This window comes from Falco biarmicus, chromosome 3, assembly GCF_023638135.1.
Source record: "Falco biarmicus isolate bFalBia1 chromosome 3, bFalBia1.pri, whole genome shotgun sequence".
Lineage (NCBI taxonomy): Eukaryota > Metazoa > Chordata > Aves > Falconiformes > Falconidae > Falco > Falco biarmicus.
Window position 1 is genome coordinate 111593236 of NC_079290.1, and position 16237 is coordinate 111609472.

At 39.3% G+C, this 16237-nt stretch overlaps 1 protein-coding gene across 3 annotated transcripts in view; it reads left to right on the forward strand.

The window, feature by feature from the left end:
- The window catches only part of DHRS3 (dehydrogenase/reductase 3), a 30327-nt gene that overhangs the window by 1710 nt on the left and 12380 nt on the right, over positions 1 to 16237 (forward strand). The window lies entirely within an intron of this gene.

Below are 16237 nucleotides of genomic sequence, written 5' to 3' on the forward strand. Positions count from 1 at the left end.
TGAATGAGAGCCCAGCAAGGAAGAAAAGCACAACATGAGTAGGAGCTGTGAGGTTGTTTGCACTTTTCCTTTGGGAGAGAGGGAAAGAGGCTGAGAGACTGCTCTGTCTGCACAACCGCTTCCAGGCAGTGTAGTTGGTGTGTCCATTCAGCACAGGAACTGGTGGTTTACCTTGAAACGCTCTGTTTTCATACGTACAGGTGTCTCCCTATGTGGGAATCAGGAATACAAAAAACATGCTTAAAGATTTAAAGTGTTATCTCCCCCTTTATGGGTAATGAAAGGGAGGAATTCTGAAATTAAGACAGCTGCATAAATACTTCTCTGTGTGAGAAAGGATGAATGAGAGTAAATAGAGAATAAAGAAGAAAACACAGAATGAGAGGATATTTAAAGAAAAATTTGCATTTAGTTTGGGATAGTGTTTTGTCACTCTCTTCCACATGCATTACAGTTTTCTCTGTGTGGTGTGGAGCTATTCTGGCATACAACTTTGAGGTGTAAAATATGTCAGCATTGAACTTTGATGTTTGTGTATATTTGTGTTTAAACATCATGTTGGGATTTACAAATTCTTGGAGACAGAGCAAACAAGTTGACTGACCTTTGGACCCAAGCAATTTGCTGCAAGTGTATTTATGTTATCTGTTAGAATACCATGCTGCATTATTTATTTCTTTAGTCCGGCTGGTTGCTATGCTAAGCTCTGGTATTGAAGTACCACCATTTCTAGGGCTTGCTCAAGAAGAGCTGCTTAGCTGCAGCTGAGCTAGAGGCTGAACAATGGCAGTCAGCCCTAATGAACCAGGTGACATGGGCTGAAAGGAGAGAGCACTGTGTAAGATACAGAGCTGAGCATGGCACTACTGTGAACAGATATAGACTGTAGTTAATTTGTGTGTTTTATCTATAAAATCTCTACATATCTTAAAAGGAAAGAATAAATGGGAATGATTGTTGGGAACCGTTGTACCTGCCTCATGTGATATTGTGAAATGTTGTGTGGTTGTTAGTTATGTTTAGAACTTTGGGGGCAGGGTTTGCCTTATGGGTTGTTTTCATGTCTGTCATCAAGGTATTTCAGTTTTTGCTTTTACTGAATTTGAATTAGGTTCTTTTTTCAGTTATATCGTGGCTATCCAGTAAGTCAGGTATGGCACTCAGCAAGTTTTGAAGTGGCACTGCCTTTTTGTCTTTGGTAGTGGCACGTTTTCCCTGCACCACTAACACAGGCTTATCCTTTTCTTCCTTAACATTTTTAATGACAATTTTACCTAGATGCGGTAGTTTCCATTCCCTTTGCTCCAAGGTTTCATTTTTTTTTTTTCTGCCTTCTGTGCTCAACCCTAACTTGGTGAATTTAATGCAGTCTCCATGTAGAATGCAAGACCTCTGTTTGGCACTACTCTTCAATTTTACGCTTTGCCTTAGATGATTAAAAAGAAACGAAGTCTTGAAGTGGCTGGCAAGTTGTCTTTCAATAAGGCTTCTGAAAATTAACTATTCTATTTTTGTTGTGACTTCTTATGCCATTAACTGTTCTACAATTACATGCAAAGCTTGAATTATTGATTACAATTAATAATTCATAACAGATTCTGATTATCAGATGGTGTAGTCACAATATTCCAAGTATAGAAATACGCTTCCACCGCAGGCGTGAAATTCTGAGGCCAAGCACAGTGATACATAGAGGTGAATGGAAACAGTAACATATAGATTCAGATTCTAATAATGGGTGTGCAGTGCATCTTGAAAAAGTCGTCACAGCGCTTGCGCACACAGACATAGTGGCGGAGTTTTGGAGGTAGGCGGCGATATATAACCATATTTTTGAGATTAGAATCTTCTGAAAGATAGGTTAGTTGAGGCTGTTAGCATATGAAATTTCCTCTGATAATTACACTGGACTGGATTTCATCTCACATTACCTCAGAGGCTGGCTTTGTTAATCACAAATGAGATGTATCTGAGCGGTTTTCGCATAAGGCGACAAGTGTCGTATCTCATTAAGATTACAAATTGTTACATAGGCAACCTTTTTACTGTAAAATTTGATCTTGCATTTAAAGCTATGGAGACGGCAAGAAATACATCAAAAAAAAGGGGTTATATAAATGGGGATACAGTGTCTTCTGCTTGATAGATGAGCATGGACACTGAAATTCTCAATGGAAGTCTCTTGAGCGTGATCACATAAATCCATCCTGGTTCCCATTCTCAGCTTCCATTCCTTTGAGTCCATTGCTCTGCCATTGTGCTTCAGGTATGACTTAGAAGGATAAATGTCTAGGAGACGTTTCTTTCTAAGTTGATGTTTCTTTTCTCATGGTTGTTCATTGGCCTGTCTGATGAAGTGGCCAAGAAGGGGACAAAGCACTGTCAGCTGTGTTTTCAGTTTCAGAAGTGTGTATCTTCTGGCTTTTCAATCGAAACTACTGGCAACTTTTAGGCAATGAGAGACTTTAATCATCAGGTCGTTCCTGTTCAGGTGTATACTAAGAGATCAAAGGATCCATACTCCATTTTTATCTTTGGGTAGAAGTTTTCAAAAGCTACGTGGTCATGGCAGGCACTGTGTATTTAAATGCTTCCCGTAACACTTCTGGGAAAAACCAAAAGCATGTCAATTTGCTGTATACAGAGAAAGAGTGGTTTACAAATGATCCAGGACATGTTAGTGTTACTATGAGGGATGAATAACACTGAATTTTCTCCGGAAGCACTCAAGTATTGTAATTCAGCTTTCATGCTGTTCCCTGGAGATGTGTCCAGATTCAGAAGTGCTGGCTGAGGAGTTACTTTGCTGCGGCTGAATTGCTGGAGAAACATACGTTTTTGCTTTCGGTTCCTCCTTGGTTGCTTGCAGAATCCAAAATTGTCACTATTGCTGGCTTTAACTCTTGAGAATTTTGACTACACCTTAAAAGTATTTGACCACGACAGCATCACCTCTGCCTCACTCTCACACATTGGTAGCTTTGTTAAGGGTCTTAGCTTTTGATATTCTGTGGTTAGCCAGAATGGCAGAGTATATCTGCGTTAATGAAACGGGAGAAGGAGAGATTTTTATGAGTTTATGATTTAATGCCTATGAAATAAAAATCCGCTTCCAAAGCCTAATGGTGTTTTGCAAAGGATATACTGTATAAGCAAGGTAATATTGGGAAGACTGGCCCCTTTGAACAATATTTCTTGTGTGGAAGAACAGCCCTCTGCAGATGTGAGTAGTCAGGGGGATGCAGAGGCTGAATGGGTTCATTCACTGGTGGTTAGAATTGGAAAACTCTTCTGGTTTCCTCTGAGCCATTTGCTTTTCCTACAACATTTTCTGTTATAGTGCCTTTGCCAGAGAGTTGTCAGCCCTGGTTTTGATGATCTCTAGTGATGAAGTATTGATTCATATGTCTTTTGCATGTCATTTATATGTCTTGCTGTTTGTTAAGTTTTGTTTTAGGGAGTTTCCTTGATGTCTGAAATTTTTCCTTGTAATTTTAATTTACTTTGTTCATGTATTATTTAATGTAGTGTGTGACTGAACAGGAAAGAGATGTTTGGTTTTTAGGTGTTCAGGATTATTAAGTGTCACCAAAAGCTAACAGAAATAACTGAAAAAGGTATGGTTATAGGACAGAAACAGATTCCCCAACTATAGTATGTATTTTAGTATTCGATCTTGTTTGACGGTAACTTTGGAAGAGTTTCTTAGGCCTTCCCTGTTGGGAAACTAATCAAAAGCCTTTGATTTTCATTAGGTTTTTTATTAATGCTGAGGGTTCTGGGCTCAGAGATCGGTGGTATCTTCAGTAGCTTATCTACAAGGGATCTTATGCAGAAGTGCTTTTCTGCTGTTTCTTTGTGGTCATTTCTGTAATCTCAGTTTCTTTCAAAGTATGTGTATTTTATCCTCCTATTTTGCTCCCTCCCAGCTGTGATATGTTTGCTATTTTGGTAACAGTAGCTTTCGATGAATGAACAAGAGGGCTTCTAGGGATGCTTTGGCATGAGAGATGTCTCCAAAATACCAGATGGGTTAGGGGTAGCCCCGGCCTTGTCTTAAGTGTGACAGCACTGCAGAGAAGAGTTGAACAATTCCTGTTAACCTCATTAAAGAGTTTTTCACATTCATCACTGTGCAAGAAATGACCTCGTAAACACACTGAAAGATCTCTCCTTTCACTGTTCTGTCCTCTGAACGTTCACGTCCCATGTGCAGGAGACTGTGCCCCTCAAAGGGTTTGCATGCTTGCGCAGCAGGCGAGGTAAACAGTCTGGAATATCAGGACAGACAAGAGCCCTTACTAGATGGCAAGGAGCTAGTATCACCAACAAAAACAAGAAACGGAAACTTTGCTCTTGCATGGAATGTACTGCTTGATAGCCATGACCTCGCTCTGTCAGCACTGGAGTCTAGCCAGTTATGTCTGCGAGTCACCTTTAGCAGGATGGCAATGTGATGGACAGCTGCAGAATGCCGCAAATGCAATAATATGGTGATTATTATGGGACAGTGAACAACAAAAAAATGGAAATTAATGCTAATCTCGTGAAGCAAGGGCAAAATACTGAGGCTGATGCTGAAAGTCATCCAGAGCTGCAACTGTTTTTAAGGTGTAGGACAAACGGTTAGTATCTCATGGATTTCAGTAAGAGTTCTGAATCTAAAAGTTCTCCTAAAATATTGGTCATGCTCAAACATTTGTCTCCGATTTCACTTTCAGAACATGTAGAACACTCTTACTAAACTGTATTTGAGAGTTAGCTCTTGCCTAAAGGACCTGACATCAGATTCTTAACACACAGGAATTTTAATCTGCCATAGGCTTCCATCCAGATGGATGGTGTTCCAAACCTGAAAATGTTTCTTTTGTCATGTACAAAGGCGTGTAATTTCTGATAATGTGCTGGAGGAGTGGGGAAGGGATGAGATAGCATACCTAAAGTAAACTCGGTAAGTCCTTCTGCTTGCTGTCTGTCAGGTTGTAAATCCACCGCAGCTTGGCCTATCATCGAGAAGATCCTTGTATTCTGCCAGTAATAACTGATTTCTGACATGTATCTTGCAATTCAGTCTGAGTTCAGAACATGAATACAGCTGATCTGGCCACCCCAGAGGAGATTAGATGTAAGGAAAAGAACTGTTTTAAAATTACATAATGTCAGAGCTGAGAGGAACTGGTTTTCCATAAATATGATTAATCATCATCTACTTGTTTTTAACAGGCACCATGATTTGACATAATGAAACCAGAAGGCCTTTAAAATTATGTTTATAAAAGAAATGGACACAGTTCTGACGTACTCAATGCAAATGCAGTACGCAAATGTACTGCACAAGCAGATGTTGAGTCAGCCTTGTGTATAATAATTTTAAAAAGGCTCTGTAAAATTTACGTATGTATTTTTACATTCCAGTACTAAGACAATGTTGTCAAGGGAGCATCTGTCCACTTCCAGAATGCTTTTTATGCCCTGTGGAGATACCAGAATGACATATAGACTTACACTTCATGTATCTACCGGATTTTTCTGTAGTAATTTAGAAATGGAAATAAGTAACTAGCCTTTTTGAAAAAAGACTTTGACCTGTCTCAAAGTGAAAAAGATCACGTAAGCCAAAAGGAAATTTTGCATTTTCTATGTTATAGATATTTTAGTATAATGAGAAGATTTACCAATAGTGTAAATATCAGGTTCTAGGTAATTTTTCTCTCCTGTTGGCTGTGGTTGAAAAAAACCAAACCACCACCACAGGAACTGAACAGTTTCAGGCATATTTTTAGTGATAGTTACTTTAATCTTACTTAAATTTAAGCACTTAATCTTACAACGAACTATTAGAGTGTGTCATAACTTACCAGTAATAAGAAGTATGTGAAAAGAATTGGGGTGTGAATGTTCTTCCATGTCATGCAAAATAATATATTAATTTGGAACTTTTGGTAAACTGTGAGAGCACAGATTTGATTGAGTCGCTTTATGGTCTGTGGAAAGGCTTTCTTTCTATAAAGATTATATACTGACAGCAGCTTTATTTAATGGTTTCCTCTTGGCAGTTCACTTCCTTGTTGTTTGAAGTTAAGGATGGGCAGAAGAACCCTCGCTTCAAGTCCCAGGCTTCAATGGCATTAAGCCTGCTATGTGTGCTAGTGCCAAGGCCACAGTTTGGATAACATGCTGAATAAGTGTCTCTGGTTGGCAAGCACAGCCAGAATTTATCAGATATCAGATCTGTTGATGCTGCTTCACAGACATTCTGGCTGGAGCTGTTTTAGCTTATAATTTAGAACATACCTGTCTTTTGTTACTGGGTGTGTTGTAAGGAGAATAAATAATGTTGGCAAGAAGTGGAACTTGCAGAGTAACAGGCTTGTCATCTCGCATCAGGATAGAGTGATGTCATGTGAAAATATTATCCCAGTGCAACCATGCTGTGTTGGCCCACCAAAAAATCCAGCACTTAAAATGCTTAAGAACTGGCATCAAGACAGTTATATGAGGCTTTCCACAAAATACAAGGACCATGTCAATGCTGTAAGAAGTCTTGACATTTTAAAGGTGAGGTTATATATAAATGTTGTTGTGGTGCCTCAGAAATCAAATCATGCACCAGAAATTATTTAGCATAAAGATGCTAAATGTGCTGTATAAGGACAACAGAAAAAGACAATACCTACCTCAGGGTTTACATTGTAGATATAAACCAAAAAACAACAGCTGAATAGAGACACAGAAGTCTGTACTGATGGTGATTGTAAAGCAAGTGATTTCAGCACCACTCGTTTAGCCATTTTCAAGTTTTTGGAAAGGCATCGCAGCAACAGAGATTTTAAGGTGGGATTTGAAGAGCTACAATAAAGAGTTTAGGGGAATGTTTACAAAGGTGCAGACAGTGTAGTAGAAAACCCAAAGTTTGGTTTTGTTTTTTTTTTTTTAATTAATGCTGGTAGGTAAAGGCTGCAATAGGAGATCTGATGCTAAATGAAAGGTCTGCGTTAACACGGGGATAGCAGCCTTGAAAGTGAATACAGAAGCTTTGATATGGAAAGCTTGAAGAGGAGTCAGTGAAATTCAAAATGAGAGTTGACTTGGTCAAAGTAGTAGACTAGGGATCTTATCCTGAGCAGGGGGGGTGGACCAGATGACCTCCAGAGGTCCTGTCCAGCCTCAACCCTTCTGTGATTCTGTAATCTTGGTCTTACTTGTACCAAAGAAAGGATTCAGAAGGCTGCTTTTCAACATTTCTTTGGTCTGTGATGTTTCACCTTACTTATCTGAAGTGATTCATCCCTATTTTATTTGCACGGTTTCATCACCTACTGTGACCTGTAAATGTGCTGCTGTGTATTTCTGTTGCATTTCTGTCATGAGTCTGGCACAGGCTAGGAAAAAGTTGTCTCAGATTTGTAGAACTATTTCCATCTGAAGCATTGATAAATATACTACTGCATTATAAAATTAATTAAACATGCTGTTGAGCTAATCTCTGATTAGTTTGGCACAGCAATTTGCTTTAAGAATGACCATAAGCCCTACATACATTTTTAAGCATTCTGACTAAAAAGGTTAGAAGGAATCAAAGATTTTTTTTTACAGTGTATTTTTGTGTTGTTTTTTTTTTACCCTGCTGTGGAAACCTCTCTTGATAGGGTGATACTGTGCAGTGGATAGTAAAAATATGAAGGAAGAGCTTGGAAAACTCTGAATAGACTCTGAATGACATTCCTCAAACAGAACAGCAACATTCAAAGGGAACATACACAAAGTAAGTACATCAAGATCTAGCTGGTTTTACATCATATTACCATAGCCAAGACCAGGAACTTAGCCTTACTGTAACCTGAGAGGTATGAAAGTATTATAACAACTTTTCCAAGAAAAGAAGTAGGACAAATAAATGATGATGAACTCCACAGAAGTAGTCAGTTAATTCTACAGGAACTGTGGGGAAAAGCAAAAGAGACAACAGTTCTCTCTATTTCTTTCCCATAAAATTGGATAAGTGTGCAGAAATTCTGTCTCCTTCTGGACAGTTTGGAAATGTCAGGTAATTGTTATTGATTCTGAGCATTTGTTTTAAAATCCATTAACAAATGTCTGTTACATTTAAAGTTAATTTTTCACTTTGATTTCTGGACTGAATTGAAGATAAAAATCCAAAACCATTGCTTCCTTAAGGTATTATGTAAGAAAGGGAGACTGGAAAGTAAAAATCTTGAAGACGGAGAACAACAGCCTCAGAGCTGGCCACCGAGAGAGAACAAACTCTGGAGTTTTTAAACCTGTGTGCTTATCAGGAATAGAAAGCAGAAATTATTAGATCTTTTTAGCTGGGTCCAGACTCTGTTCTTCAAAGCATCATGTCAACATGCTGAAGAGTTGAACAAGTCAGACCCAGGCACTGCCAGATCCATTGGCTGATAACACTGACGCCAGTAGAAAAGGGTCAAATACATGTTGTTTGACCTTTATCCCAGTAGGGATTAAATTGATTCTAATTAATAGACTCGGGAACGGATGGTACCTTGGTACTTGGTAGAGTTTGTAACTAATTTAGATTGTTCATCCTATTAGCTCAGCCACAAACCATGCATAATTACAAAAGGATTTTGTGGACAGCCACCCTTATGTTGCCACCTTCTTAATTACAGTTTATTGAATACAGTGCTACAGAGCTTACTTGTTTTGATTAACATAGGGATTTCTGTTGTCCAAACACTGCCTGAGCAAATGTGTCAGTGCTCCACTTTTGGCAATAAAATAGTGTTTGAAAGCATAAATTCAGCTCTGTTAAAATCAGTTACTCTTTACGTATGTAACTAGGGGATAAATCCGTCTCTCTGTATGTAATCAGTGGCAATTGTACCTCTGAGTACACTTAAACAACATAAAATTATACGTATTTTGAGGAGTTATAAAAACGATACCTGTAAAAATTCTGGGTTGTGATTATCCTGTAGTATGACATAGTTTTAGCCATGGGTTAGAAGTCTGTGTGGAGATGGGGTGGCAGTTGGTATGACCTGGCTAATATATTTCATCCCTTATCTAAGTGAAACAGCCATTTAGGTGCAAATGGAGTTCAAGCTTGACTTCTCATTCAGTCGGTGTTTCTCCTCTTGGTCATCACAGGTACTGGCTTACACCAGTTGTACCAACAGGTAGCGTTTGTCTTGGGTATGACCTCTTTCCCCCTAAGTCCTGGACTGAAACTGCTAGCTAAGTTTCTGAGTGCTGACTTGTATCAGGATGTAGAAACTTCAGCCACTGAATAAAATCTTATTTCAGTGTTTCTTAGAAGCTTCACTGGGTGGCAAATGTGTCCTGTATAGCTAGGCCTACTTTAACAAATCGGGAGTTACCACTCAAAAAAAGCATGATGTTCTATATACAAGTGGGGTTTTGTTCTGTTTGCCCTTTGAATCACTGGGTAAACACAAGTTACACTTTCAAGATTTTCTTCATATCTGAGGAGTGGACAAACTTGCAACACTTTAACTGAAAGCAGAAACTGTTAGATAATCTTTTAACTGGGCGTTAAGAAAAACCTCAAATATACTAGGCTTAAAATAAATTAATGGGAGCGGAAGATGTTGTTGTAAAGACATTGTGCAGTTCACCTTTCCATGCCCTTAAAAAGAATAGATCGACAATAACAGTGGAAAATCAGATAATTTCTACACGAAGATTAAATTAGTGTTAGTCTTAGATCTGTCATTTTAATCTCCTTGCTAGCAGTAAACAGATGCCTTGTCTCCCTGATCAGTGCGTTCGCGGGGTGAGACTTGGCTGGGGTAGTTTGGAGAGGGAATGGGAAATCCTGACATCCACTTTCAGCAGCTTGGCTTTATGTTGACTACAGACTCCAATGCCCTGTGCCCTACCTCCTAAAAAAGTCATTACCAGTGAGAACAAAACTCAGCTCACTGCCTTAAAGAGAAGAGGTCATGCTTCCAAGCTGAATATTAAAGCCAGCCAGCTGGTACAAGTGCTTCTTTCCCCAAGTGGTAATAGAACAGGGCTGGCTCTGAGCTGTCAGAAATGATGTAAGAACATTTCCAAGACTCTTGGGAAGCGCAGGAGTCCTGTCTCACTGAACAGAGTTGTTTGATTTTGGATTTTGAGATATGCTGATTGTGCAATGTTGTAGAGTGTTCTTTGTGTTGCTTGTTATTTGATTTTAATCCAGGCCCCTTAGAGACTATTGTCTGTGTGGTGTTTATATTTGAATGTGTGCTTTATGAAAGCAAGAGGTTTGCCTCTTTAAAAGCAAAACGTTTCGCTGTCAAAGGGGTTTTTCAGGGTTTCATTTCCCTAGATGATGATGTGTAACTGTTGCAGATTGCTCTATGACACCTTTTATGCTGTAAGGACCTGTGTGTGTGCATGCACACGTGTGTGTACGTGTGTGTGTAGTAAGAGTGTGCACGTAGTGATCTGGCACCTTGCATCTCCTTTGCAGCCCGGAGTTCATCAGTGGGTCAGCCAAGCTGCTAATGACATCCCTACACTTGTTTACTGCTCACACAGAGGAAGTGCTGTGCTGATGGGTTTGACCGCTGCCATTATCTTATTTCAGTCCAGCATTTTTGCAAAATTAGACATTTAGAAAAGCATCTTCTATAAAGTGAGTTTACTTTCTCTTCCTGATGGATATAAAAGGGAAAATAAAGGAGAGAAAATTCTTAACCATTGAAATTCTGTTACAAGAACAGTATTTCATGTCGTCATTGAAATTGTTATAAAGCAACTAAATAATCAGAATGCTGGTTATAGATTGCAAAAAGATCCATCTCAAAGGGAGTCAATGTAACTGGGATGAACTATTCTGAAGGCAGAATGGCTGCTTTAGCCAGTAGAGTCAATAAAACCAGTTAAAATACTTCTGGTTTGTCTTTGAGTTACAGAATTAGGCCAAGTGGTGTTACTTGTTTCAAGATCTAGGCTTCTAAGTGCAGTTTTGACGCTGACAATACATCACAGGTTTCCCACTGACACACGTGGAGATTGCTGTTAGTCATCGCTCCTGCAAATCACGTCAGTCAGGTCAATTGGTTTTGGTTTTTTGTGTACCTATAGATATTTTTCAGTGGAAGTAAAGACTGTTCTACAGTGAATGCAAGTCAGCCAAAAATAGGCCTGCTTTTTAGGGCTAAATTTCACACTTTTCCTAGTGGTTTACACATCCCCAGTGCTCTGCAGTCTACTGATAGGTAGAAAACCCTTATGGCATTGAGCTGTGCTTGTTACCAGCTTTGAGCAGTAAGGAATTATTGTGCCTCAAGATTGTATTACTGCCCCTTCGGCTTACTGACCAGGTTACTTTATATAGTTTATTTTACTGGAAAGTAAAGCTTATCTATCTCATGTTCTGTGATAGCTTAATTGATTTTATGACCATGTTCAAGTGAATTAACTTCATTTTGCATTGCAGCGGCCTAAAAAGCATGCACACAATAGATGATCATATCCAAAGGGTGATAACTTCCAAGGGAGCTGTAAGTTATTAATATGCTGGAGCTTGATTTGTGATTGCCTGACCAGCACCTGTAGTTTCAATAAGTATCATTGTAGCAGAATCTGATTAGAATTGCTTTGATAATTTCTGGATAAAAGTAATGATCATAACTTTTGTTTCTACATTTACATGTCACTTTATTTAACTGAAGCTGGGCTGGTTTTCACAATTTCTATAAGCAGAGTAGCTACTTCATCTTTACAGCATATTGAAAAATTGGATAATTGGTGAAAGACCCTTTTTAGCCATGCTGTACCCCTTTGGGGGTTGCATGCTCTAGGAGCTTATAATCCTGCAATTCTGTCCTCCTTGGACTTAATAGGCTGTGAGAGTTAAATATGTCCTGAAAACATTGTCATTTGTACGACAGATGAATAGATTTTAGAAATTCTGCCCTGTTGCATAGCAACAGCGGCCATTAAAAAATAACATTTTGAAATGTACACAGAAAGATAGGAAACCAGTTAAGCATTTAAATATCAAAGCTTTCTTCAAAGCATTACCCTTTATTTCTTTGACTAAAATACTTGTAAGAAAAGCTCCTTTTGACAGCTTTTAGATGGTTTTCAATTGGTAGCAATTCTTTTTCTGGAGGCAAAGGAAGCTTGTAGTGGAGCTGGTCTCGAGCTGTTGCTAGTGTTCAGTTTATATATGAATTTAATGTAGGCTATTTTAACTCCCAATACTTCTCCAGTAGCCTCATGGGAGACCTTATTTTTTCAGTCAAGAGCTGCATCATATTATGCACGTGGATGATCTAGAGCATATTTTAGGGCTTTCTGGAGGGTAGTTTATAATGACAGTGTTAGAAACATTATTCATCCTTAGCTTTCCGTGCCTGGTTTTGTTGCAAGGCTTTTTCTAGTTTAACATACTTAAACACTTCCCCTAGTCTTCCTTTTCTGTGATGCTCCTACAAGAGTTGGGGTTGTCTGTCTGCCTGTGTCTTCCTCTGGCTTGTAGACATTCCTTGTAGCTTTCCTCATTCATCAGAGCCTTCTAAACAGTCACCATTTTGTCCATCTTATTTTTCAGTTGTGCTAATGTGACAGTACAGAGAAATGCGAAGTCTCTTTGACTGGTAGCAGGACTATAATGACGTCTCACAGATCTACGTTAGAACGTGTAGTAAACTTAGCTCCAGTTCACACAGCAGTGATCATAGATTACTGCCCAAGTTCAGAACCGGTCCAGCATCAGAAAGCTGATTAAATTACCTTCTCAGTATAACATCTGGTTAATAAAATTGTATTTATTATAGAGCTTGTAGTGGAATTTTATATATTCCCCAAAATAAGTAAAGTGCTGATGAAGTCCTCATAATGATTTTGCTCAAAGCACAACTTGAAGATGTTCTGAATTAACACTGACAATGCTTTACTCTAAGCTGGTAATTCAGCATAACTGGTCCTTCTGTAAGCTACACATGGTCTAGCCCACAGGTCTGAGTGCTGTCTCAGGGGTGGTGATGCAGTGGCCGGCCTTCCCCGCTCCACATTCAAACCGCTCAGCATTTCAAGATTAGGCACTCTGTTACAGCACTCATCTCGGAAATAAAAGGCAAACTCTACAAAATAATCCAGTTCTATTGGCACCCAGTTTATAGCTCTTTAATTCTTCTTTTCTGTAAATGTGTGTTAGGTCTGATTTTTCCACTGTGTTAGTTAAGAAGTAGCAGACTTTTCAGTTAAGTGTAGGTTGAACTGGACAATTTTAGGAGTTACTTTCACCCAGTCACGTGATGGAAATACTACTGTTGGATCCATATTTTTAATTTAACAAGTCCCTTACTTCTAACCTTACCCTGTAACCTAAACTTCTGATTGTTTTTGGCTTTACAAAAACAAACACTCTCACCGTTCAGTGTCAACATAATTTTCTGTCATAGTAAATGTTTAACTCTATTACATGAACATTTAACCTGCCACATGTTAATAACTCTTTACCCTGAGAGGTATATGGAAGAATTAAAAATAATAATGCAGCATTTTCGAAGGAAAACGTGCAAATGGCAAACCTTCTGCTATGTTAAAACGCCCTGCCAGACCATGGCATTTCTGTCAAGAAGAACCAGTACTTTCTTTTCCTCCTTTGAAATGTTATTTACTGACTTTCTATCCCTTCATCCTGTCTGCTGTGCTTGCAGTACCAAAGGGCTTTCTGCACCTGCATATTTACCCTCCCCACAATTTCCTGAGATCTCTGCGGACTTTTTTATATGAATCTGGATTATAAGGATGGCATGCCAAGCAAATGGAGGCAGCAGCACGCTGGTTATTTTTACAGGATGGAGTATTACATTTCTGTTGGTAGCTATCTACAAAGCCTTACCTCAAATACATAACTTAAACTTAACCCCCTCCCCACCCCCTAAACATGCCACATCTTTCTGCTTTGCAGCCAGAGAATTTTATTGCTGGATCTTTCTTTGTGTGCTTTGGTTCCCTGGAGCAGAGGCCGGTTCTAACACATGGTGTGGCAGACATTCACCATTAAAAATCTGTCTCTTTTTTTTTGTTGTTTGTTTGGTGGGGGTTTTTTTTGTTGGTTTTTTTTTTTTCCCTCAAATGCTTCCAGGACCCTTTGCCGGGTGACAGCTTGTGGCCACTTGGTGCTTTGGTTGGAACGTGCACTCCATATGACCCTGTCCCAGCGTTAATAGGATTGTAAAGGCTGACTCCTGCATGACCTCTTCTTGCAAACAACCCTAACCCTTCCCCTTCCTCAACTGTTCTGTACCACAGAGCTGAAAAGTGTTACTCCCAAGGCAGTCTGGAGTCGCAGTTCATGTTGCAGACGAAAGCAATTGGAAAAACCACTGGAAAAAAGTCAGCATGGGGCCACCTGTCCTTAAATAGTCCTGACTGTGAGAACAGTAGGCATTTGTTCCCTTCTTTAGAGGGAGCTGGGTTTAAATGCCTGTATGCAGACAGAAAATTACAAATTTTACTTCCAAGGAGGGCCTCTACTGAATAGAAGACAGGTGTTTACATACTTCTCAATTATTTTTTTAGGTGCTGTTTTGTTCCTTCAGAGGAAAAAAGGGATGACTGGGATACAGTTGGAACTGACTGTGGTTTAGGTGGATAATGTTAATCCCGTTGAGTGCTAAATCAATGTATAAAGTAATAAAAGGTCTGACTCTAGACTAAAGAAATTGGAATTCACTCTTTTAGTCTCCTTCTGAAGTCTCTTTAGACCTAACTTTTAATCTCATTACTGTATGTTACTCCTGACCTTAACTCAAACCTGTTTATGATAAAGTCTGTGTTTTGTGCTTACCATGGTGGCAGGATTAAATTTAAGATAAATTCTTATAGTCTAATCTCTTTACAACTTCTTCTAAATACTAACCTAGAAAAGTTTGTGTGTAAAATAGGTAAATAGGCTTACTCCCTCAATTCCCCCATGCTTACCTGTAATCTTTCTTATACCCATCCCTGGCAGCTTTGATATTCACTTTCCACTGTGGGAATGGAGAAAATTTTGCCACTGGCCTGCTTTGTTTGCTTACTTTTATATAAGTGTCAGTAAGGGGCTGGGTTAAGTATTTTGACCTACTTCAGGCATCAAAAGCTTCTTTTTTTCCTTTCTAAAGCAAAGATTGGCTTTTCACACTGAACAGCCACACCTTCTGCTCTTCCAGTAATCTGGTTTTAGCATGCCTGTCCCAGCCAGAGCTCCTGAAAGGACTTGCCTGACTTTGCCTGGGGGCGAGAGAGGGGAAGGGGTGGAGAAAAACCTTATCCCATTGACAAGCAAAATACAGGAACACTTTTGAGGCTGTAGGATTTAGCCTCCTGTTCCCATGATTTGCAAAACTCTGCCAGGATTATGGGATACACTGGAATGGATTTCTTTGGAGGACCAACTGTGAGTTAGTACTACCAGGCTGTGTAAATACATGGGGATAAAACCGGCATACTCCAGTGGATTATCTACACTTTGTACTTCCTAAAAGTATGCAGGAACTTTCAGTATTGGGTGCAGAACAGCTTTCTCTGTTTGAACAAAGGTAGCAGTCTGCACAGTTACAGATACCAACTCAAATAGAGCAACTTTTGTTTCGCTGGACTAGGAAGGAAGTTGAAAGAGGGGGATGAAATGTGTTGACCTACCAACTACTTGCTATCTCTGGTGATCTGTGGCCAGGCGTTGTGGTTGATTTGTGAAGGCAGCCGTAATGAGATCAGCAGGAAGGGCACTCTCGTGTCTAACACTTCAATCTTTCAGTGTCTTCAAATTGATACAGAGAATTGCTTCATGAATTGTAAGATGCAGAAACTTTTGGAATGGCAGTTATATCTGCTAATCACAGTGCACGTTGTTGTGTTGGAAAAGACCAAGAGTGAACAATTCTGTACTACTAACATACAACCCAGATAATCCAAGGGGAGTGTCAAGAAATGGCACATGTTCAGTGTCAGAAATACTTGTGTTGTGGGACACCTTTTCCGATACTGGTCCAGTTCAGTGGAGGGATAATGTCTAGCCCAGCATGTTTGCTGAAGATACAGTGACAAATTAATTGGCGATGTAAAAGGGCAGCATTCCTTTGCTGCCGTTCTTGCGCTCTGCTAGCAGTAAAATCAGACCAAACAAGTTAAGTAATAGCCTTGTGAATTATGTAAAATTAGCTTTAACCTCATCTCCTGCACCAATAATATACTTCAGGCTCTGGAAGCATAGATCATGCATGTATATTGTGGTTGACAGCAG